General features: G+C 33.5%; 1 protein-coding gene across 1 annotated transcript in view; it reads right to left on the minus strand.

Annotated features, from left to right (window-relative positions):
• The window catches only part of LOC118182238 (adhesion molecule nephrin-like), a 324,602-nt gene that overhangs the window by 64,461 nt on the left and 236,320 nt on the right, over positions 1 to 23,821 (minus strand). The gene's annotated exons all lie outside the window — the stretch shown is intronic.

Consider the following 23,821-nt stretch of genomic DNA (forward strand, 5'->3'; position numbering starts at 1 on the left):
TTAAAGCTGTATATTTAAAACTAGTATTAAAAACTATCTGAAACAATGATATTGCATAAAAATGTTATAGACATTGTGGGCTAAGAACAGATAAGCTAAACGTCTGGATTGGTAAAAAATATATAATATATTTTAAGGTACTGCGGTTATAACAAATCAATACGAATATACGAAAATTATAGTATAAAATTACTTGGAAAGGTAATCTATGCTCGTACGATATATTTTTATCACGTTGTTCGTATTAAAATCTATACTCAGAGAATATATCTCTACTGTATTATTCGAATTATTTGTCTTCAGGGTATTGTTCGCAGGAAGCTGAGAGGTTTGCTTTTTTTAAAAAATATTTATGTTCATTAGAATAGCTTCATAGCATCAATTCTGTTTTTTACCTCGAGCTTCATGTGTTCACCATCTTTAGTGCATGACATGAATACTTGATTTTTTGAATGGTATATTTCACAGCAGATAAATAAATATTAAGATTTACATACTTAGGAAATATTTTAGAACGAAAGATACAGAAGTTGCTTTTTGAAGATCTCGTAGCTTTCAGAAAGAAATAAGATGAAAGTAATATAAAATATTTTAAAGATATTGTGCATTTTGAAGAATAAGTCTATTGTAGCTTATATCCAAGACATAAATATCTCACACTATATTTGAAAGTTAAAGTGTATCGTGGTTTCATAAAAAATTGATAATTCCAGACATTTTGAAAATGCTATAAATAAGTGAGTACGCTATATATTTCGGACTTATTTTTTGGGGGGGGAAATGGCTATCTTTTTCTAAATCTCGATAAAGATATCACCTATCAAATGGAAAATAGTGGTTTTTTAGACTCTTTTTCAATTCTTTCTAGATATTGTTAAAAGGCAGAATTTTTTTTGTACACTTAAATTTACATGTAACATTTTTAACATATGAAAGAAGTGTATCTTCAAATTTAAATATGCATAAAATTATATCTAATGATGAAGTTCAAAAATTAGTTTGATTTTGTACGTCCTACAATTCACTTCTACATCTCTATTTTAAATAATTTAGGTAGAAATTTCTGAACAGGACATTACTTGTAAACGCAATTTTCATCGCAGATGAAACATATTATTAAGTTTAGCATAATTTCAATTTCATTGTATCTATTCCCATGGCGGTCGTTTGTAGGATTTTGGCCCCATCATCAATGTGAAATGTTTGGCAAACGATAAGCTCTAGATGAGAAGTGGATACTAAATATATATGAGAAGTGGATACTAAGCACTAGCGGACAAATCAAATCTGATGAGGGATACTGTAAGGTTTATATAATTATACACGATACTAACTCTGAGTAATTCGAAACTTAGAGACAAAGCGTAGAATTAACTGTGCAAATATTGCGTGTTATCCAGCACCTACGTTTAATAAACAAAATGATGAATATTATCATTAATATTGGGTTGGCAAGAAAGTAATTTTTGTTTGCCCAAATAGGTAGAATTGTGTTCGTTTGCTTGTTCTTTAGTCAATCTAGTAACTTATTTGTTTTTGAGATTTGGCACTTGAAACTTTTGGGTTGACACAGAAACAAATGCCTTGTATTATTGTTTACAACTCTTATTTTTTTAACATGGAGTGCAAAAATTAATCTTTCTTTCGGATTTTACAAATTTCTTAAATGATAATAACGATGTAGTGGTAATAACGATGACTTAAAAACGGACATAATATTTAATATAATTTCGTAATATTAAATGTAAAACTGTCTGCTAAAAGGACATGAAATTTAAAACTTTTAAGTTTTTATATAATATGTGCAGAAATTTAAATGCAGTTCTAAATTCTTACAGGTTCCAGAGCTGTCATGGTATGGTTTGTTTCTACATCTCTTTTTTTAGAGATAATTTGAAGGTTAAATTAAAGAATGTGTTGCATTTACAAATAATTCAAAAAAAATTCGGACTGCCGCAATTATTGTTTTACTACTTTACAATTACAATGCTAGAATTATAGAATTTATGTGAATTTAGACAGTGTGCATTTATATCATTTATTATTAATTTCTTCTTACTTCAAACTAACATAGTATTAACAAAGATGCGCTGTTTCTTAATTTGAACTATGTGCATTTTACATTCTCTTTCTATTTATACATTTTACATTTTGATATAATTTAATATTCTTTAATAGTTTCGTAATAAAATCAGATTTTATACATCTTCCAAAGCTCCAGATGAAAGAATTACGTGCTCACTAATTATATATATACGCAAGTCAAAAAATACTTTTTTAAACAAACATGCATTTTCTCTTAGCATGCTTTCAAAAATTGTGCATCATATAAAAGTAGCAAAAATTTAACTTCACCTTAAGTTTCTCATGGTTATTTACATTACTTCAAAATGAATATCGCTACAGCGCTTTTGGCAGTGATATCCTCCCCATGAGTACAATCTAAACTAATCCCGGCCAACGCTCGGCCTGCATCGGTGTTTTCGTGATTTTCCACATGTGTAACGTGCATGCAGTACCTTGTGGATGCATACGTGAATAAAGCGGGCGCAGCTCGTGTAAAATTTCTGAACCCTGGTAGTTCGGTAAAACTTTCGAATCCCGGCTAACAAGCTGGCTGCATGGGTGTTTTCGTGATTTTCCGCATGTGTAACGTGTATGCAGTATCTTGATGATGCATACGTGGCTAAAGCGAGCGCGGCCCACTCAGCTAACGGGTTTGCCTGCTAGTCTAATTCATTTAAACCTGTGCGCGTCTATCTGTCTGTTTGTTTGTTTGTTAGTAACATCATCTCCTCCATAACGCCGGCATGTTGAGATTCGAAAGAGGTACTCGGGATTCCAAAAATTAATAGAAATCCATTTCCGTTATTCTCATCGACTTTACTCAGCCATATTACTAAAAAATCTGAAAAACGCTAATTTTTCTACTCATTTTCCCGAATTGCTACAGTCGAGCGCGTTGGATATAAAAAAGCATTACTTTGAATAGCGTTGCCACTGCTCGCTTTAAAATCATAGCGTTTGCTAATAAAATATTTGTAAGTCTTACCAAATCTGAAATAAAATTAGCATTGCCAAATATAAAACGTATTATTTTATACGGTCACATTCTGACTTTGAAAAAAGTACGCAATTGCATGTGACGTCGAAATGTTTTTGCTAATGCCAACGTTTTATATAAATAACTGCTGCTGAAGGCAACATTTTTATTTCAGGTTAGAATAACTGACACGATAAATTATTGCCAAGTTAATTTTTTATTGATTTTGAGAAAAATTTTGATATTGCATTAAATTTAAATCATGGCGTCATACGTATTATTCTGAAGATTCAAAGGTTTTTATTTCCATTTTTGGCAATAAAATGTTATTTATGAATTAATTCTTTGACACTTTCAGCGAAAACGATCTTTTCGAAATGAATAAGGACGAAGCCGTCGATGATAGTGACATTATCTGTAACTTGACAGATTATGCAGACAGACAAGAAGAACCGGATTCTATTACATCGAACAAAATATATGCAGGAATCTATCTCTGTAACACATTGGAAAAGCATTTTATTAAAACAAATAACAATTCCGGAACGAGTTAGAAATTCCAAAAAGATCTTTGATCGTGTATATCTGATTATCATGATGTTTCCAAGCAGCTGATCAATCCACCGTCGACGTAAAACCATATCATCGACCCTATCGTAACAAAAAAGTAAATAAATTCTTAATATCTTCAAATAATGACGGCGATTTATAACCAGTTCATCACACGATGATGCGTGCTTTGGACCTCGACTAATAGCAGTGCGTTTCGAAAAATCCTCTATGTGCAAAGTGAGAAATTAACATCTTTTTAATCTGTTTACATGTTTAATTTTACTATGTATTTTGTTTGAAAGCTTTTTCTCACTATTTCGCAAATTTTCGTCATTATTTTCTAGGCGTCACTTTTTATGCGGTCTCTCTCCATCGCATTAAAAAAATCCCTAATAACTGCCAACAATTATTTGTTTTATGAAATTTCTGAATATTTTTGAACGGTTTTTTTGCGGCAATTATCTACTGCACAAGAACAGGTTTGACTGTATGCTCATGAAAAAAATTACACTCTCTTGTATCGTGGACTACGTTGATACAGTAGAGTTCTGCATATTCAGCTCACGGTATGTCGAAATTCCGTATAGCACGAAAACATTTTAGGAACTTTTTAAAATTATCCCTAGGCCAAAATGAGCAAATATTACATACAGTACATATAATTATTCTTTATGCGTATGTCTTTTCTGTTCTGTTGAAAGATTTCAGCATTCTTTTTCTGTAATTTTTGCCGTTTTCGCGTTGTGCCCTTAATTCTTGAAATTGAATAATGTGATGTAGCCGTTCCTCAATAGACACTAATGCCGGCTAGCTTTAAAAGGATTTATTAACAGAGCACACAGGAACGGTTACAAACAAAAGAAATATATATATAAATGAAACATAAACGAAATGGAACATCAAACATTGAGAATAACGTAACATAGTAAGCTATCATCATGGCGGCTGGAGGTCGACTGACGTTTTTTCATATCGCCACGAGATGGCGTTTAAATAAAATAGTTCGGTTACAGTTCATAAGTTCATGACGTGAATAAAATAGTTCAGTTACACTGAAATAGGTCTGTTACATTCTCCCCCTCTGACTTCGTAGACGTCTCGGCAAGAAGTCAGGAACTGACCTTTGTCTACTTTGTGCAGCGGGCGGAGAATCAGATGAATGAGCTCCAGTTTGACAAGCAGGAAATTTTGCGTCACCAGCACCTTGTGCAACAGGTGCAGATTCGGGTGGTATTACACGTTTAGGGCGTCCTCTTTTCTTTAAGGGAACCACTGGAGTTACACGAGCTGTGTTTTGAAACTTATTTCGATTTTGATATGGATTCAAGGCTGAAACATGATACTTGCCGAGAATTTTGTCTGGTTCATGAGGATCGGCAATATCATAAGTGGTTGGAGATCTTGTAGTCACTATCACATAAGGACCATCTCTCTTGGGCATGAATTTAGCAGTTTTCTTCAGTGAACCTTTGCTGATTGGGTGGAGGGTGACCCAAACTTTATCTCCAGGAACGAATTTCGGTGTTTCTCTTCGTTTTTTGTCAGCATATCGTTTCTGCTTATCTTGATGCATTTCGACTCTTTCTCGTACCTGTTGTACATTTCTTGCAAAACGTTTCAAATATGGAGTAATTTCGGGAACAAAATTATCGTTCTCAATTACGGCTTTTATATCATGCTTTACATCATCTAAGGTTCGTAACTCTCGTGCAAATTGAAGAAAAGAAGCAGAATGTCCAGTTGAATCACATTTGGCTGTATTCAAAGCAAACCTTATTAATGGCAGTTTATCCTTCCATGACTGATGGTCGTTACCAACAAGTATTGCTAAACGTGGTTTCAGATCTCTATTCTTCCTTTCAACTGGGTTAGATTGTGGGTGATAGACAGGAGTAAGAATTTGATCAATGTTCAAGATATAGCATAGTTGTTGCATAACAGCACTAGTAAACTGGGTACCATTATCACTTGTTATTTTCCTGGGTAACCCAAATCGAAGGGCAACTTCCTCCAAAAGAATAGTGGCACATTCTCTGGCCGTGGCTTCCTTTAAAGCAAATAGTTCTGTCCACTTCGTAGCACAGTCCTGCACAATAAAAATCCATTTTTCACCAGACGGTGTTTCAGGTAGGGGCCCGAAAAGATCAATTGACAAGGTTTCAAAACATTGAGCATAGACTGGAATTTGAAGTAAGCCAGATGGCTTTTGATTAGTGGTTTCTCCCCCTACTTTGAAGACAGTGTGATATTTGTTAAGCAATGCATCAGTTGCAAGCCGTTGGGCTGTAGTTAATTGCTGTCCTTCATTTTCTCGTAGTCGGCAGTTGTTTACAACAACTGGTGTTTCTTCCAGTACTTGGGACTGATGAGATTTCACGAAGCTATATTTTCTTCGAGGTTCATCAGAAAAGTTCCACTTATTTTCAGCAAGATTTAAAACAATTTTAGCTTTTTGAAGAAAGTCAGTTCCTAACAGAGTCGAGTTATTTTTGGCATCAGGCAACACAAGGAGCGGAGTTTTGAACTCTCTGCCTTCGAGAAGAATGATTTGTTCGGTGCGAAGTACCTCTTTTTCAGATACCAAACCATCAGCGAAAGACACCTGTAGTGTTGTCTTTTCAAATACTGCATCTTGTTTCTGCAGAATATGATAGAGGGATTCACTTGCAATTGAGTGACTAGCACCAGTGTCGGCGAAAGCTGTACCGGAAACACCACCAATACTAATTGAAAATACAGCAGTCCGAGTGGAAGATAAACAGGATCGGATTTGGATAGTGCCAAAATTTGATGAATTTGAAGTCTTTGGGGGGTTACAGTCTGGACATTTAAACTTGATAAAACCAGTTTTTCCGCGCCCATAGAATGTTAAAGGAGGTCGCTTTTCCTCTGTTTGTTGCTGAACACGATATGAAAAGGTTTTATGAGTTCCCTGTATGTCACTTGTTCGATTTTCTACTTTGTGTTTGGATGGATTAGTCGGTTTGTAAGAATAGTTCCGCCTGCCAGGAAGTTCAGTTTTATAGTTCGTATTTTTAACACGTACAGCTTCATAATCATCCAATTTCTGTACTAATTCAGATGAACTCTTTATTTTTCCCCAAGTATCAATAAAATGCTCCTTAACGTCACTACTGACTCTTCTTTTAAGCTGATCCGTCAGGACAAAGTCTTTGAGTGATTCAAAGTCTGTAACATCGAGACTATGGAGCCACTCTTCGAGATAATTGTTTAATTCGTAAGTAAAATCTTTCCATAAAGACCCAGGGTGTTTTTGGTGTGTAGTAAGTTTAATTCGAAATGATTCATCATTTAATTTGAATCTTTGTAGCAGAATCTTCTTGATGTAAGAATAAACTTCTAATTTGTCTTTTGGTTCTCTTAAAATAATTTGCGAAATGTCTATAGGCAGAAGAGGTAGGAGATGAGTGATGTAATCTATTTGTTTTATATTAACTTTTTCACGTTGTCTTTCAAAAATTTTCAGGTAGGTTGCAATGTTAGAAGTTCCTGTAAATTTAGGGATTAGGTGTTGAATATTTGTTCCAATAGCTGCATTTGAAGTAAAGGCGGCATAGTTAGGGTTTGAGCTTGCAGCTGCCAGGTTTAATTTTAAACGTTCCAATTCTAATAAAAGTTCTTGTTCTTTTCTTTGACGTGTCTCCAGATCGTTGCTTTCACGTTGTTTTTGTTGTCTAGTTTCGATTAAAGTTTCCAGAAGATTCCTGGTAAAAGCCTCATCATAAGTGCCAGAATTGACAATAAGATCTTTAAGATATATTATTCGCATAGTGTCGTTTACAGTGAAACCCAGTTCTGAAGCGAGAGTTTTTAAATCCTCTTTTCGTGCTTTGGCAAGGTAAGCCATAATTATATGAGAGGTCAGGGGGGAGGGAAAAGATGAAGTTGAATTTGTTGTTATTTCGATTTTATTCACAATACAGTATTTTAGAATTAATAATTATACCTTTAAGTAAAATGTATATACCCCTATTAAACAGCATGTATGAATGTAAACAATGTTACTCGTACATTTATATACCACTATTAAACTGTATTTATAAATGTAAACAATAATACTCACAAAGTTTATTATTTCGAAGTCGTAAAAATATTATAAAATGCCCTCATAAATTCAACTTGTGTCAAGAAAATAACATATAATAAATTGCTCAAAAATTGTTTACTACTTAGCAAAACATACAAAACATACATAAATGTCTTACCATAAGCTTTTATATTTAAGCTGAATTCTTCGAAATCTTAATCTTAACAAAATGTTAAGCTGATTAAGCAACACACACTTAGTAACTCTTTTACTTTATTTAAATAGTCATTTGATTTTATTCATAATTATTTTCTTTCGGTTCAAGAAATATTTAAGACATGCATTCATTAAATTGAAAACAATTATATTTACCTGAAGTAGTATATTATAATCATTTTCTCAAAATGTTCGTCGAAAGATAAATCAACAAGTACAATATTTTATTTTATGTAGAATAAAACATTTAATAAGGAACAACAGCACTCAAAGGAAATAAAAATAATAAAAGATTTGACGTAAACACATCATAAATCATCGCTAGTCTAAACATTTCCGCGGGGGGAAAACATCTGCTGCTATATGTCAGAAGCGAAACTAATAAATTCTAATGAACAACGTCAATGAATATATTCAAACTTTAACATCAAAACATGTATTCAGTGAAACAATATTATCTACAAATTAATTTAATATGTGCATTAACATTTTAAAATAACAAATTACAGTTCAAGAAATAACGTTTGGTTAACAGAAAGCCGTTTGCTTTCGTTTAATACTCTTATGTAGTATCAATAAATGAGATTTCAGTAAAGAATTTACATTTGCTTTAAGAAGCAGCTTATAATAAATAATCAGTTTAAAAGAACTTTAAACTCAGATTAAACGATAATGTAAACGAAACTTATCTTTTCCGTTGAAATTGTCCAGTTGATGATTCGATGTGCTAGCAGCACGGTATGACAATTTTAATTCCAGAATTGGTTTCCAGAATATTTGACCAGTAGTCCACACCTGAAAAGAAACTGAGCCGATCTCCAGCAACTAAAAGTTAAATTCGGGAGTAAGAGCTTGTTAAAGCCAAACAGAAATTCTAAACATTTTGTTGCGCTATTTTGGATTCAAATTTAGTTGGGCGCCAATGTGATGTAGCCGTTCCTCAATAGACACTAATGCCGGCTAGCTTTAAAAGAATTTATTAACAGAGCACACAGGAACGGTTACAAACAAAAGAAATATATATAAAAATGAAACATAAACGAAATGGAACATCAAACATTGAGAATAATGTAACATAGTAAGCTATCATCATGGCGGCTGGAGGTCGACTGACGTTTTTTCATATCGCCACGAGATGGCGTTTAAATAAAATAGTTCGGTTACAGTTCATGAGTTCATGGCGTGAATAAAATAGTTCAGTTACATTTAAATAGGTCTGTTACAATAACGAATTTCAAAATATATTGTAACACTTAGCAATGCTGTTTGCTTCTTTCTAGGATACAACGAAAGTCAGGTAACAACTGGCCGCTTTCTCACATTCCTTTATATTGTTGTGAAATGTTAGGAGACTTGTTTGAAGTTTTGTGATTGCAACTTATTGCAAATTAAACTCATGCCAGTTCATCGCGGGTATCGTTCCTCAGTTCAAATCCGAGCGTATAAATGTTAACATATTTTGGGGATCTCTTGATATTCTGCGAAGTTAAAACGGAAACGAAACTAGATGCCTTAAAGAGAGTGGACAAAGGGGAAATTGTAAACAAAATGACCATGGATTTAGGTGTTGGACGGTCTACTTTAATAGGGTGGAAAACGGAAACCTCCGAAATCGAGTCTGCTGTATCGACAAAAGGAATATGCGGTCGGCATCAGGCATTAAAGTTTTGTGGGCAAAATGCTATCTGCTAATCTTGGAAAATGCTGATATAATTCAAGGATAATTTCCACAAACTAACTGAAAAGAAGGGTATATCTAAAGATCAAATTTATAATTGTAACGAGATTGATCTGAAATTTCAAATGCTACCTTCGAAAAGGGAAGAAAATCGGATTTTGGCTACATGAGAAGCAAGCACATAGTCACAATATTGGCATGCAGCAATAAAGCTGTACGACGGCGGAATTAATAGGAGAGTCAATTACCATCATACGATATTTTACGAGCAAGAACTACGAATAATTTTTCTTCACTTTTGTACGTACTTTTTTTAATCAATTATCTTAGGGAATTTTCTCTTTTTATGATTCCTATTGTGCTAGAATTTGATATACAAATCAACATTAATTCAATTGTATGCTGTAGTTTTCCGTGTCAAATATTGCGCTACAAATGTCTAGAGTAATTTACAGTTAAGTATTAAGAGTTCTGAAAATTTCACCCATTATTCTGTAAAACTGGACTTTTAGTAAACTCTACAGTAACTAGGTCCACATTATGTCCAGTTTGCGGGAATCTACTGTACTGAAGTAGTTCGAAATTGTCGCATAATTATCCGATTTCATTGGCCCTACCACAGACTTAATTTCGTTAAAGAGCACTTTACAGCAACCACTGCTCCCAGCACATTTGTACGGCTGTGTGTCGTACGACCCCTATTGACAAGGTGATCTATTGCTCGATATGACTAACCAGTTGATACAAATTGCGGTTCCGGGCCTTCTCGAAATCATCCACTTGTGTGTTAGATTTCCCAGTATGTGAAAATGGCGTCAGCAATAGTCGGTACAGGAATCTCTAACGCCAGGAGGAGTAAATTTATTACTGGGTGCAGTTTATCTGTAGCTGTGTCTGTAGGTGTTTTATAGGATGAGCTGCATATTAGACACGCACGTTATGCTCGAAGTAAATATTTATTTGTCCTGAAACATTAATCATTGCATACGCTGGAAACAGAAATTTTCATGCCAAGTTTCGAATTGAATTACGTTTTCTGGCTGCTTGTTTAAAATTATTTATATTGAATGTAAGACTTATCCGGAAATTGTTTTGTATTTTAATAGTTTATCTGCAATCCCATCACTACAGTTCTTTCCACAGCGAATGAAAAAACATCAGAAAATCAGCACAACCAGTTCAATAAGTTATCTTTCATGAAAGGTCTCTTTTAACAGTTACTTAAATGTAATTGATTTCGATTTAAAGTATTTATACTAAGCTACACTTCGAATCATACCAGTTACGAGTTCCTTCTCATTTTAACTTATCACGCTTGCTATGCAATTCTGAATAGACCATCGGGGTGAACGAGTACCTGACGAATAAGGCATAAAGGAAAGAATAAATATAAATCTAACCGTCAGTTAGACTTAATGTCATAACATTATAGTTTATCACAAACAAGTGATGAGTAATGCAACTTCTGTAAGGATGGACGGAGCTCTGACGAAACTGCAGTCACTAATAAATTCTATATGTTTCCCTCATAATTTTTATTTAGAATTTTTAAATGTCTTTGCTAATCGAATTGCGCAAAGTCTTTTTCCTCGTAGGAATAATTCAAAGAGTATTTTATTTATCAAAATATGTTAATATATGTTAGATATATGTTTATACAATTAGCTCCTAAATGCATATTTGACTGCAAGGATTCAAATGCGTTGCTGAACCCCCTTCAAAAATCACAGTTCCGGTTTTTTTCTATAAAGTTTGTGTGATTTCCTAAGAAAAATAGTAATCTTGAATATCGAGATTCATGGTAAACGTTGCTAATTATCTACAGTGAATTTGGTTAAAATCTTTTCCCAAAAGACATTTTTAATTCGTAATCACAATTTCTTTGTTTTGATTCTGATACATGAAATATATAATGAACTATATTATTATTATTATTATTATTACAATTGTTGCTGCTGTTGTTATTTCCACTGTTTAGTGTTACATTTTTAATTTAGGCTTTAATCCAAATTTACTAGAGAATTTATTATTATTAGAATCATCATTATTATTAATTCTAGACAGTTTTGAAAAACATTATTATGATTATAAATGTAAGGGATTCTAGATAGCTGTTGATTAGACTTAAAATAAAAAATCAGCAGTAAACAAACAAGGAAAAAAATGAATGAGAGTAAAACATAAAGATAGTTTCAGAAAACAGCGTTAATCGTAGTTAATTAACAGCCTTCAAAATGAATTCCCTAAAGTTACGCTTTTCGGTAACATGAAGAAAATTTAGTAATTAAAATATTCCTTTTCACAAAGTGTTTTCGGCATCTTCTTGTTCAGAATATCCCTTGTACTTTACACATAAATACTTTATGATCACAGGTGACTATACAAGTTCTTTATGAGTACAAGTGCACAGGCATATCAGCATTAGTTTAAATCTGGATACTACTCATCTACAGAAAAAATGAAATTCTGATATATAAATAATGAAATTTTATTTTACATAGTTTGTATTTTATAGGAATAGTAACGTGTATCTACTTATGTTTTCTACTTATGTTTGCCAACAATAAATTCCTGAAATACACGAATTTAAAGAAAGCTAAATAATCAACAGAGACTCGATGCTTGCAATGGCACGTACTCAATAAAATAGCAAGTAAATAAATGATTTAAAAAATGCATCTAGTGTTTTAAAGGTGTTATAAAGTAAAATACTAAAATTTACATTTCCGATTTCAATACATTTTAATGAAAGCCGAGGTCTTCAAGGAAATATAATTAACCCACTGAAGAGGATTTTAATATTAATTTAGCGGGAAATAAATAAAAATCTAGCAATGATTAGTGGGGAAAAATTTATTTAATTTTCTGAGTTGAAAACGGTGAAATTTTATGGCGAAATTTTAAATCTGTCATAACTTAACATCAAAAAGCAAAAGACGTTTATGACGCAAATAATTAAACTTTATTTTTAAACTTTAAATAGAAAATCACAGAATGTATTAATGAGAAAGAATCACAAAATCACAAAATGTATTAATATAACAGAGAATCACGTCGGAGCTGAAACCATGAAAAACCCTAACATTTCATTTTTAATTAATAATACAGAAAAAGATGATATAATAATAGCATTGTTATAATTTCTAAGGAATATTTTTCGTAATGAAGAAGATTACGTTCTGCCAGTGACATAAGCAGAGAAATGTTCGTCAATGTAAATGGCTTTCAGGTAATTTTACTTTAACAAATTTTAAAATAATGACAAAAAAGTCAGGAAAAAAAGTTACATTTAGCAGAATGAAAAGCTTACGCGTTATGAAAAAGACAAACAAACGCCTTCTGTGAAATGCAGTTCTTAAACCAAAATTGACTGAAATGACGTGAAAGCTGAAAGAATATTATTCTTTAATGGTATTTATATTGCTTTAAATTCTTCAAGATAAATGCATTATAAATAAACAAGAATTTCCATATTTCAAAGGAAGACAAAACGTATTCGCTTTTGACATTCACAATATATATTTTACACATGATGTAATTTCTCTTGATACACATTTTATGTCTGGTATAATTTTTACTGTAAGTGGTATTAGTAATTCTCATCTAGCTTATTTTCTATTTCAGGCAGAGCTGCTTTCTATGCTTTCATTTTTTATCTTTACATACAAAGCAGAAATTTCTTAATTTTGCTTAAGATTGAAATTATAATAAAACACCTGTACATGACTCAGAGGTTCGCTCTCAGATGAAAACGTTGTCCTGAAGAATATTCGTGTTATTTCTTTTTCTCTGTTGTATTACTATACCATAACAAATGTTATGTATATGTATTTATATATTCATGATCACTAACGCTTTTTTAAACCACATGGATATCTTATCTTCGCCAGCTAATAAAATACTTGTATACGCGTTTTTTCCCTGCTTAAGTACATAGGAATTACAGTTGGATAATATAAAATTACAGCTTATCTGGAATTGAAAAATATTCAGATGAGTGGAATGACTGCTTTATATATGTAAAAAGTATTTACATCTACATATAGAGAGGGCATATATACACGGCGCTACCACATCCGCTTAGTATGTTTTTTTAAAGAATCAGATATTATGAGTAAACAATGATTGTCTGAGGAGATATAGAATAGCAGAATAATATAAAATTCCTAACTGTTTCCCTTTTGGCTTCTAAAGGCTTTATATTTGCTGAACATTGCAGGCAAATCTAAATTCAGCCAATAATTCATCTACGTCAGTTCAATACCTTCTAAAATATTTCCCCATTTTAAAATGCCCAGTCCAATTTCGAGATTCAAAGTTTGATTTGAACTTAAAAAGTGTCAATTTCATATAGAGTGACATGTAAATCAGAAATTTCGAGAAGAGATTTTAACCGACATTCGTTTTATAATAGCAGGTAAATTCTAATTATTATTTTAGAGCTGCACACTTATGAAAACTCGTAGAATTCTCAAAGGTTATTGATAGTGTTATTTTTTGCCCACAAAACATTGCTTCATTTCCTCACCTGCGACTAACTGCTCCAAGTCTTATAGATGTTCAATTTCTATTACCACCATTCAGGAAATCGATAGAGGTGGCGGAATAATTTATTGTAACGTGTTATTTGTTTTATCCGGCTTTGTACTACAGCGTTATGTAGGATTTTCTTTTCGTCTATAACAAGATGAATTGATATATAGTTGGCTTTTCTTTCATACTGTAAGAAAGACCAGCCAAGTAGGAAACGATTAATTTACTAAACATGGTGAGTACTGCAGCAATTACGTGTCTGCAGAGATACAATGCTTTACAAATTTTAAGAATTATATTTTATACATAATACATACACTGGTATTCCTCAAAAACACAGGTTTTGCAAAAATATTTGGATAACCTGAATGGGTGTATAGGGAGAGGTCAAATATGAAAGTAAACGTCAAAAAGGCATATTCGGAAAGAAATCAAATTGAAATAATATCAGTAGGAAATAATATAGGTAATTTTAGAAAGAGAATATATAAGCAACAAATACAGGCTTCAGTATTAATATGTATTGTAACTTTCTTTAACTGATACATATGTATCACAACGATATTTCATGCTTTGAATGAGGTGATTTATTAAAGTTTGCGGATTTAAAATGGGACATCTAGGTGGACATTTTCGCAGTTAACAGTCTTTCGGAGGCACCCCATTATTTTCTTTACCAGATTAATAAACGGTTATTTGACTGATCAATTTATTCACTCTCCAGGCTTCCTCGAAGAGTACGTGCAAAGCCATCCATGAAAAAAAAAATTCTAATTACCGGTCATTTCTACAAAGCTTTACACAAGTTATTAAGATTTCATTTAAGTATTATTAAACAGTCACGCATATTTTATCAGACGTCCTCAAAGGAGTACAGTCTATGATAGTTATTCTTTTCCCTGCTATGGCATCTTTTCTAATCTTATGAATGGATTTATCCCATTAAGATGGTTGGCTTCCACTAGATGTAATCGTATATAAAATCGGATATTAATCTAAATTAAGATTTATCCCTGGAGAAAAGCAGTATTGAATTTTTGTAGATTATCTCCTCTTATGATTTCTGAATTTTATATGAGGGATATTTAAATATAAATAGGAATTTGCGTGCTCAGTGTTTGTAAAGATTTCGAAAGAGAACCATTATCATAATTTGGTGGAAAAATATATGCGTGTTTGAACTTGATAATAAAAGGCTACTTTCACTTTCCATCTCACCAATTATATATAATCACCATGTCGCAGCAGGAGGCTCACAACGGTGCTGCGTAGCGAATCATCATTAGATTTTTGACTAACGAAAGTTTCCGTTTTGAATAACGAATTCTTTTTCAGAATGTTTCATATCTGAAAAATAATTTGGTGATATCTGTCGCAGTCTAGAGAGTGTGCCTGTTCCATTTAAAGAATTTTGTGTGTGAATAAAGTAAGTTGTCGATATATCCAAGAATGTTTCAACACGCAGTCAAAAGATTTATTCTTGGGAATCAAGGTACATCCTAAGCGCTGGAAGAAGTGTACTGTAGTGGGAGATGATTAGATTTTTAAAAAGTGTATAAGTCGATTTATGCCATTTTATAAATATAGTTGATAAATTCTTGTTTATATTTAACTTTTTCTTGCACAAACACTGCGAACTCCGTTGTAAGCCACTAGCGAACTATTAGCGTTTTAACAGTTTTTCTCGAGTATCTTTCTATTTGAAGGTGTTCCTCAATAAAGAAAGGAGCACTAAAGATACAAGACGAAAGATCTGTAGAGAGGCTAGCCTTTGGGAAAGAAAACAGGTAGACCTTTGGATAGCCTCACAGGGATGACTTCCTTCAAAATTGAGGGCGAAAGCTTAATAGTTAGCAAGGCCCGACGCACATATATACCCATGAGAAAGCACAGGGGCCAGCCGTGCTTCAGCCTGTACCTGCCTGATGGCTATAAGCTCTAAAAAATGCTGCATAGAAAATAAGCTGATATTGTGACGGTATTCAGACTGGGTGAGAAACTAGCTGAGCTTCGTACCAACCATGTTTCCAAAAAATCTACTTATATTACCCGGTTTATTGCACTTAGCTATTAAGCTAAATAATACTCCAAGCAGAAATCTCGTATCTATCACGCTGCGGTAAGCCTTTAATTATGATATACCTTAGGATTATCCCAAGATAGGCTTTTACGGATTAGCTCAATTATGCTTAAAGTGCTGTTTAGAATAGCATTTTGAATCTCGGGGTAAAATATTAAAAAAGGAAGTCTGTGCTTCTATTTTGTTTGCTGAAAGCGCCTTTCTAGGAAAAAATGAATTGTTTCTCTGAACTCTATACAGCATGACAGGACGTTTAAAATGAGAAACAGATTCTAAAAAACAGCTAATTTTCTTCTACAATCTTGCTTCTGAATATTAGCAAGAGTTTCTGTTTGTAAATTGTTTTTAGAGAACATTATCTGTCTTGAAATATTTTTCCGCCTTAATCCTTCCTTTTCCTTTCTTTTTTTATTTGTATTTGCTACTTGCCTTGGGTGCGAGAAGTAAGGTTGTAGCAGGGATGAGCAAACTCTTTCGGTCTCGGGCCAAAAATCGAAAAAAATAGAGTTTCGGGGGCCAAAATAAATGTTTCTAAAATTTTGAAAACAATATACAAGTATTACAATTTAAATATATTAATGAGATGAATGAAATTGCGATTTCATTATTAAAAAATCCTTATATTGAGGTTCGAAGTGAGATGTACTGATTCTAACGAACGGGGCTAAATACTCATCTATCCGTCTAGTTCTGAAATAATTCTTTCTAAGGTTCATAGTTGAAAACACTTGTTCAATATATAAGATGAAGCAAACATTACACTGATTTTTCTTTTGGAAACTTAATTTTGATAATGATTTGTAAAACTTTGGAATATTTAGAAACAACTGCTTGCGATGATTGTTAGATTGCAACTCAATTAGTTCAAGCTGAAAATATGACCTCACTGCTTCACAATGTATATTGAAAGGCATGGTAAAAATATCCAATTCTGTTTGAATTGCACAGAAATCTTGAAATCTGCATTCGCACTCAAAATGCAGTTTTCTTAAGCCATCATCATAATTCTTAGGCTTCTCTTCATTTACTGAGAGTATTGTATTTAACCTTGGGAAATGAGATAACCCGTTCCTAGCTAGCTGCGCTGCAAATAGATTAAGTTTTAGTTTAACAGCTTTGAGATGGGCCCAGATATTGTCAAAAAACTGATTTTTCCCTTGCAGCTAGAACAACACAATGTCATCTTTCACCTGCCAAACTCGCTCGAAAACACATCCTGCACTAAGCCGCCTTACTTTCATTTAATACAATACATCAGATTCTTCATATTGCACAGAATGAAGAAAATCTCGGAATTGCCTATGAGTAATCCCACGAGATCGAATAGATTTACAAGGTTGACGACTGCATCAAGCATAGGATTCATATTCAATGATGTTTTACAGAGAGCATTTTGATACATCAAAATGTAACACAGTGTAGAAAAACATTGTTCCCGGGATAGTTTTAATTAGAGTCAATGAAATCAAGATTTTTTTTCTATCATATTTGGTGCTTCACTGGTCGTAACTTTACATGTATTTGTTATAGGCACTTTCAAAGTTAAAAGCCTTTCCTGAAATTCACGAAAAATATCACATCCCGTTGTAGTTCCCTTTAAAGAGCACATGCACACTAGTTCCTCGGTAATTTCAAAGTTCTCACAAACGCGTCTTATAAATAATACTAATTGAGCAATATCATTTAGAGCTTTCATCCATAGCTATCGGGCAAAATTTGTAAAATTTTTATCGATGTCTTCGATTGTAAAAGGTCACCGTTTTTCGAGATAAGCCTACGGTCTCAAAATTATTTTTGTCTGGATATAAAACATCACAAACCTGGAGCATGCATTGTTTAACGAACTCCCCATCGCTGAGACATTTATTATTTGTAGTAATATTGTATGCTACTGTGTAACTTGCATGTGTAGCTGCTTCTTGCTTGGAATACTGTTTACCTTCTTGAAAAAATATTATCGGCTTAATAATTTTTTACAAAGACTTTCTGCATTTCGGACATTGCAGTCTTTTTTATACGGACATTGCTTGGTAATTAGAATTCTTAGGCTTAGATGGGAAACGATGGGAAATGTTATATTCTTTCGAGACTGCTACAGCTTCATTGCAGATTAGACACACTGATCTTTTACAACTATTTATATTTCCAAGTCCATTCATTACTAAAAGCACGGCACTCTGAATCAACTTTACGTTTTTCAGTAGCCATTTTCGGGCTATACGCTATACTTTGAATAATTTCACCTCTATTAACAATGATGTTATATGTCCGGAACATTTCCATACGCAGTCAATAATATTAGAACTCGCACCAGCCACTGGCTAGAGTTTAAAAAAATGCGCAGTCTGCCACATGTGAGGTCTAATTCACCTATATTGGATTCCCACATGTCTGCCCCCCGAGAAAGAGATAACGCTTGTTGGCGCCAAACTACAGCTATAACTAACAAAGAACTTATAACGCTTTACCGACTGAAATATTTCTGTCGATTTATGTTTTGCAGAACAAAAATAGAGAAAGTGAAAAGAAAAGATCATCAGGCCTTTGAAATAAAAGAAAGAACAAAAATAATATTTAAACAAATTAGGAAAGGAGATGGATATATAATATATAAATACATAGTTCTTTTAATTTGCCTCGGACAGGCAAATTAAAATTCTATCCGCGGGCCTGATAAAAACTTCTAGGGCGCTGAAGTTGGACCAAGGGCCGTAGTTTGCCCAACCCTAGGTTATAGGGTCTCACTTGCTTGCGTAACATAAGCTAACATCAAGTTAGCTCCAAGTTGATTAAGACTTCGAGCGAATTAGCGCTTCATCTGAAAAGAACTTGTAGAGTCATTAGGTTAATTGGAAGCAGAAAAGATGAAAAATATGCAACCGCCTTTGCCGGGAATCGAGCCACGGAGCTCTGGAATACCGGTCCAGCGTGCTACCGTTACACCACGAAGGCGCACTAGGGAAGTGGGAGAAATACCTTATATACTCCCCTTTTTAGAGGGCGACTAGGGTTTTAGGGGACCTAGTCGCCAAATACTGGGTGCTGAGAATCATCATCCACAACCCTTTTAGTTCGGGCGCCACTTGTAGAATCATTAGGTTAATTGGAAGCAGAAAAGATGAAAATTATGCAACCGCCTTCGCCGAGAATCCAACCACGGACCTCTGGAATACCGGCTCAGCGTGCTGCCGTTACACGGGGAAGGCACGCTAGGGAAGTGGGAAAAATACCTCATAAACTATAGAGTCTTGAAAATGTATTAAATCAAAACTTTATATTAAATTTATGTTATTTAATGTTATTAATTTATATTAAATCATAAATTTAACATAAATGCAACACTTGTGCTTGACAGCTCAACTACCGCTTTTGGTAAGGTAACTTAAAGTAACAGTCGAGTTTCAAACGTTAAACTGAGTCTAGCGACCAAAGACTATGCAGACTGATTTCATGCGGAGATGGCTCAAACTTCAAACCGGCAGAATAATTTAAATATCAGAAACTATAACGCAAAACAGAAGAATTATAATCTTATCAGAGCTAGAGAATTCTAGTAAAGGGGCTTCGAGAAGCGGAAACACGTTGGGCAGTACAATCCGAAAACTTCCGTATAAATACTCTGAAACTAAATTTGCATTTTGCTAAGGAAGCAAGGATGGAGAAGTGACAGCAAAGATCTAGATCATAAATTAACTGGTTAAGTAAAATAATAGTAACCTCACAATGTCCAGAAAGTTAAATATTACTTAAGTCAGGTTGGCAGTGAGTTGAAGTATTCAGTTCTTTGGTATCTTCGATTACATTTTCTTGTTCAGTGCCTTCAAGGTAAGATTTCCTGTTCGTAACATCCAGTTTCTGTTTCCGTATTAAAACGTCTACGTGGTTGTTAACTGGAACATTTGACAAAATGCAGCATCTTCTTGGTTGCTGAATTCCAGAATGAAGGAACAAGAATTCTGATAGAAAAAAGTTAAAAATATAAATTGTTCATGTATCCAAAACTAGAAAAAAACACCCCTTTGATTCAGAATATGAAAACAAAAAATACTTTATTGTGTTATGGATTTAAAAAAATTACGTATTTTCCTCTTTTTTATTTAGTCAATATCTTCTTTAAGGATTAAAAATTAATTTTTTTCTACGATAGAATAATATATAATCGTGGTTCAGTATTGTTCAAAATATAGTATTTGTTTTTTAAAGCCAGTTTAAAACTGAAACCTTTTAGCCTTATATATCAAATTTGAGTGTTATTCTCTTGCTGCAACTGTTAGCCTTCTATTTTTTAAGTTGTTTATTTTTGTTTATTCTGAAGATACTGATGTTTGAATATCGAAAGTTTAGTTCAATTTTAAAATATACCTTAATTTTTTCCCACAAACCTGATTCTTAAAAAGGTAAGGTCTGGACTCATAAAATAAAAAGTTTTTCGTTGTATGCTAAGTATCTACACACATGCATTTATCACTGATTTTATGTGCTAACACATAAAAAAAATTCTTCATTTTCGACAAATTATGCTAAACATTTGGAAGACTATAGCTACCATATACAAAAATTAGTTAACAAAATGAAATTTCTAGTGCAGACTTTATAATTAGTTAGGTAATTAAGGTCAAATTTAGTTAGCATTGCTTCCCAGTAAAAATTTCTTTTCAATCTTTCTTTGTTCATAAAATACATACAACATGCCAATGTTATTTTGAGACTATAGTTTATTCAGTTTAACAGTATTGTATAGCACGTGGTACTGATCATATTATTTCAAGCTGATTATTTTACCACCCAGTTACCATGAACATTTCTCAATGTATTAAATGATAAGTATTTTGAGATTAAATAAATCAGAGGAATTTTTTTCGAAGGAACTGTGCAAAAGAAAAAGGTCATTGGCATAAAACATTAGTTTTCTAAGATGTTTCTATTTGGAATTTAATGATTGTAACACGCTGCTATGAAATTTTCATACCTTGACAATATTTCATTTTTAAATATCCTCGTGTAATTATATTGTTTTAATCCTCGTAATGTATATTTTATTTTAAAATAAGTATAAATGTTTTATGAAGTCTTATTAGAAATGTTTGAGCAATAGTAATGCAAAAGGAAGTAATAAAGATTTTGCTTTAGTCCACCTTCCCCACTTCTAGCAAGACAGTTCATACCACTCAACCATTTTCCCTTCATTTAAAAAACACCCTGTGCATTATAGGGACGAAAAAGAAGCTAAAAATAACAAAAGTCTTTGTCTAATCATAAAATTAAACATTCATTCTTTATAAATTTGAATGAAAGTAAATAACAATTAATGCTTATTTTTAATAGCAGGTATGTGATATTAGAAACGTAGATATAAAACTTTAGATTTTTGAAATGCATTCAAACAACAAATTATGATATTCTAGTTTACAGTCCTCTTTAATTGACTAATCATAGTAATTATTTATTTTATATAATTTGCTGTGTAAATGGACGCTGTGGCAGAACCTTTTTTTTCCTACAAATGACTCTTTTGCAAAAAAATCGAAGTACCAAGAATGACTTTTGCGATCGTGACGAAATTTAGTATGTAAAAACATCTTGATCGAACATGCACATGATATAACTTTCAAGGCAAATGAACAGAAATCGTGATTATAACACGCATTTCTAGTACTCAATTCGCAAAGTATAAAACCAGTAACAGAGGAGGAAAATTTATCTTTTTTGTTGTTGCCATTGTAATTCCGCAAAGAAGCAACTAAATATGCCATTACGACGATATTGAAGACATTACAGACAGCTAAACAATTTCGAAAGTGGATGTATTGTAGGACTCCGTGAAGCTGGGTAGTCATAACGAACAATAGGCCGCCACCTGCAGCTAGACACTGCTGTGCAAAGATGTTGGAAGCAATGGTTGCTAAAAGGATATTGCCGACGAAATGAAGGCTCTGGAAGACCAAGGATAGAAAATGCGAGGCAAGATAGGATAATTGTTCGCCAGGCCCGAACCGCCCCGATGGTGTCATTGTCGACTATTCAACGCACTACAGCCACGATTATACCTCCCGTCGTACCGTCCAGCATCTCACAGCGCTTGTCTGAGGCGGGGTTACTATCACAGAGACCTTTAAGCCGTTTGCCTTTGATCCCACAGCATCGGCGGAGTCGTCTGGAATGATGTTGCAGCCGATCATCATGGCTGACATCAGACTGCCATCCTATAGTGTTCAGCAATGAATCCCACTTCACTCTTGAAGCAGATGATCGCCGTGTTTGTGTCTGGAGGAAACGGGGCCAGCGGTCCCAATCAGGCTTTGTTTTACAAAGGCATACAGCCATAAACCCTGGTGAAATGGTGCGGGGCGCTATTTCTTATGACAGCAGGTCATCTTTAGTCTATAACAGCTGAACGATATGTTGATACCATCCTGCGGCCGATTGCATTACCCTTCATGGCTCGTCATCGTGTGGCCATTTTCTTACAAGATAATGCCAGGCCACATACCGCTCGCATATCTGTGGACTGTCTTTGTGCGGTTTACACTCTCCCTTGGCCAGCAAGGTCACCAGACCTTTCATCAATCGAATATGTCTGGTACATGGTAGGCCCCCAGATTTTGGCGCCACAAAATATGGAAGATCTGGAGCGATAACTGAAGAATGCCTGGCAGAATGTGTCACAGGATGACATTAGGAACTTCTACCACTCCTTGCCTCGACAAATTGAAGCATGCATTGCCGCCAGGCCCGTTCGATCAACTACTAATTTGAACACTCAATGGGTGATTGTGAGCCGCGAACAGGTACTACGACTTTGATTTTTAAATCATTTTATTATCTGTGTAAGAGCTTTACACATATTCAATTTCATCAAAGACAACCACTTCCTTCATGGTGTTCCGATGTTTTTGCAAAATTGCTTGATAGTGTTCAAAAATAGTAATTAGCAAAACCATTAAAGAAGCCCAAATAAAATTTGCAAGTAAACCGGGTTATTGACATTCAAGCGAAAAGCACTTGAAAAATTGCAGGCTACAGGCATAGTTTGTAAACATAGGTTGAATGGCCTTCAGATATTTTACTGCCTTTAAACAGTTTTTATTTTGAGAAACGCAATGCTCTTAATAGAACTCATTTAGTTTACAAATTGATCATCATACATTAATTATTTATGTTACCTTCAACAAGGTAGTCTTTGATAAAACCATCCAATAGGCATATGAATCATTCAGCGACAGAAACTCTCAGAAATTTCTATAGCTTCTTCGCATATAATTACTCATTACGACTTCGAGCATACCATATAATTACTCATTACCATTTCAACTATTACCGGAATATGAATTCTTCTGCGTTCCAGCCTTAATATAAATTACTCCACGCCGCCAATAGATTTTCGAAAATCTCTAAGCTAATCACCATGAAAGAGGGTGACTTTATTTCATCTTATTAAACTATATTATTTAACAAGATATTGAAATGGTATGTTGTTCATAAAGCCTTTAAGTATGATACGCTTTTCTTTGGATTTAGTCCGTTTATTAAGCTAAAATAGTATATCCAATGGCGAAATATTCGTTATTTGATTTTGGTTGCATAAAGGTTCATTATTGTATGTGCAATACTCGTTTTTCGATTTAAACCTTGGTAATAATTATTTAACAAGAAATAATACCCCATCAAAGA

The sequence above is a fragment of the Stegodyphus dumicola genome, chromosome 4 (assembly GCF_044657685.1).
Source record: "Stegodyphus dumicola isolate Sdum_Otavi_A_Nest chromosome 4, ASM4465768v1".
Lineage (NCBI taxonomy): Eukaryota > Metazoa > Arthropoda > Arachnida > Araneae > Eresidae > Stegodyphus > Stegodyphus dumicola.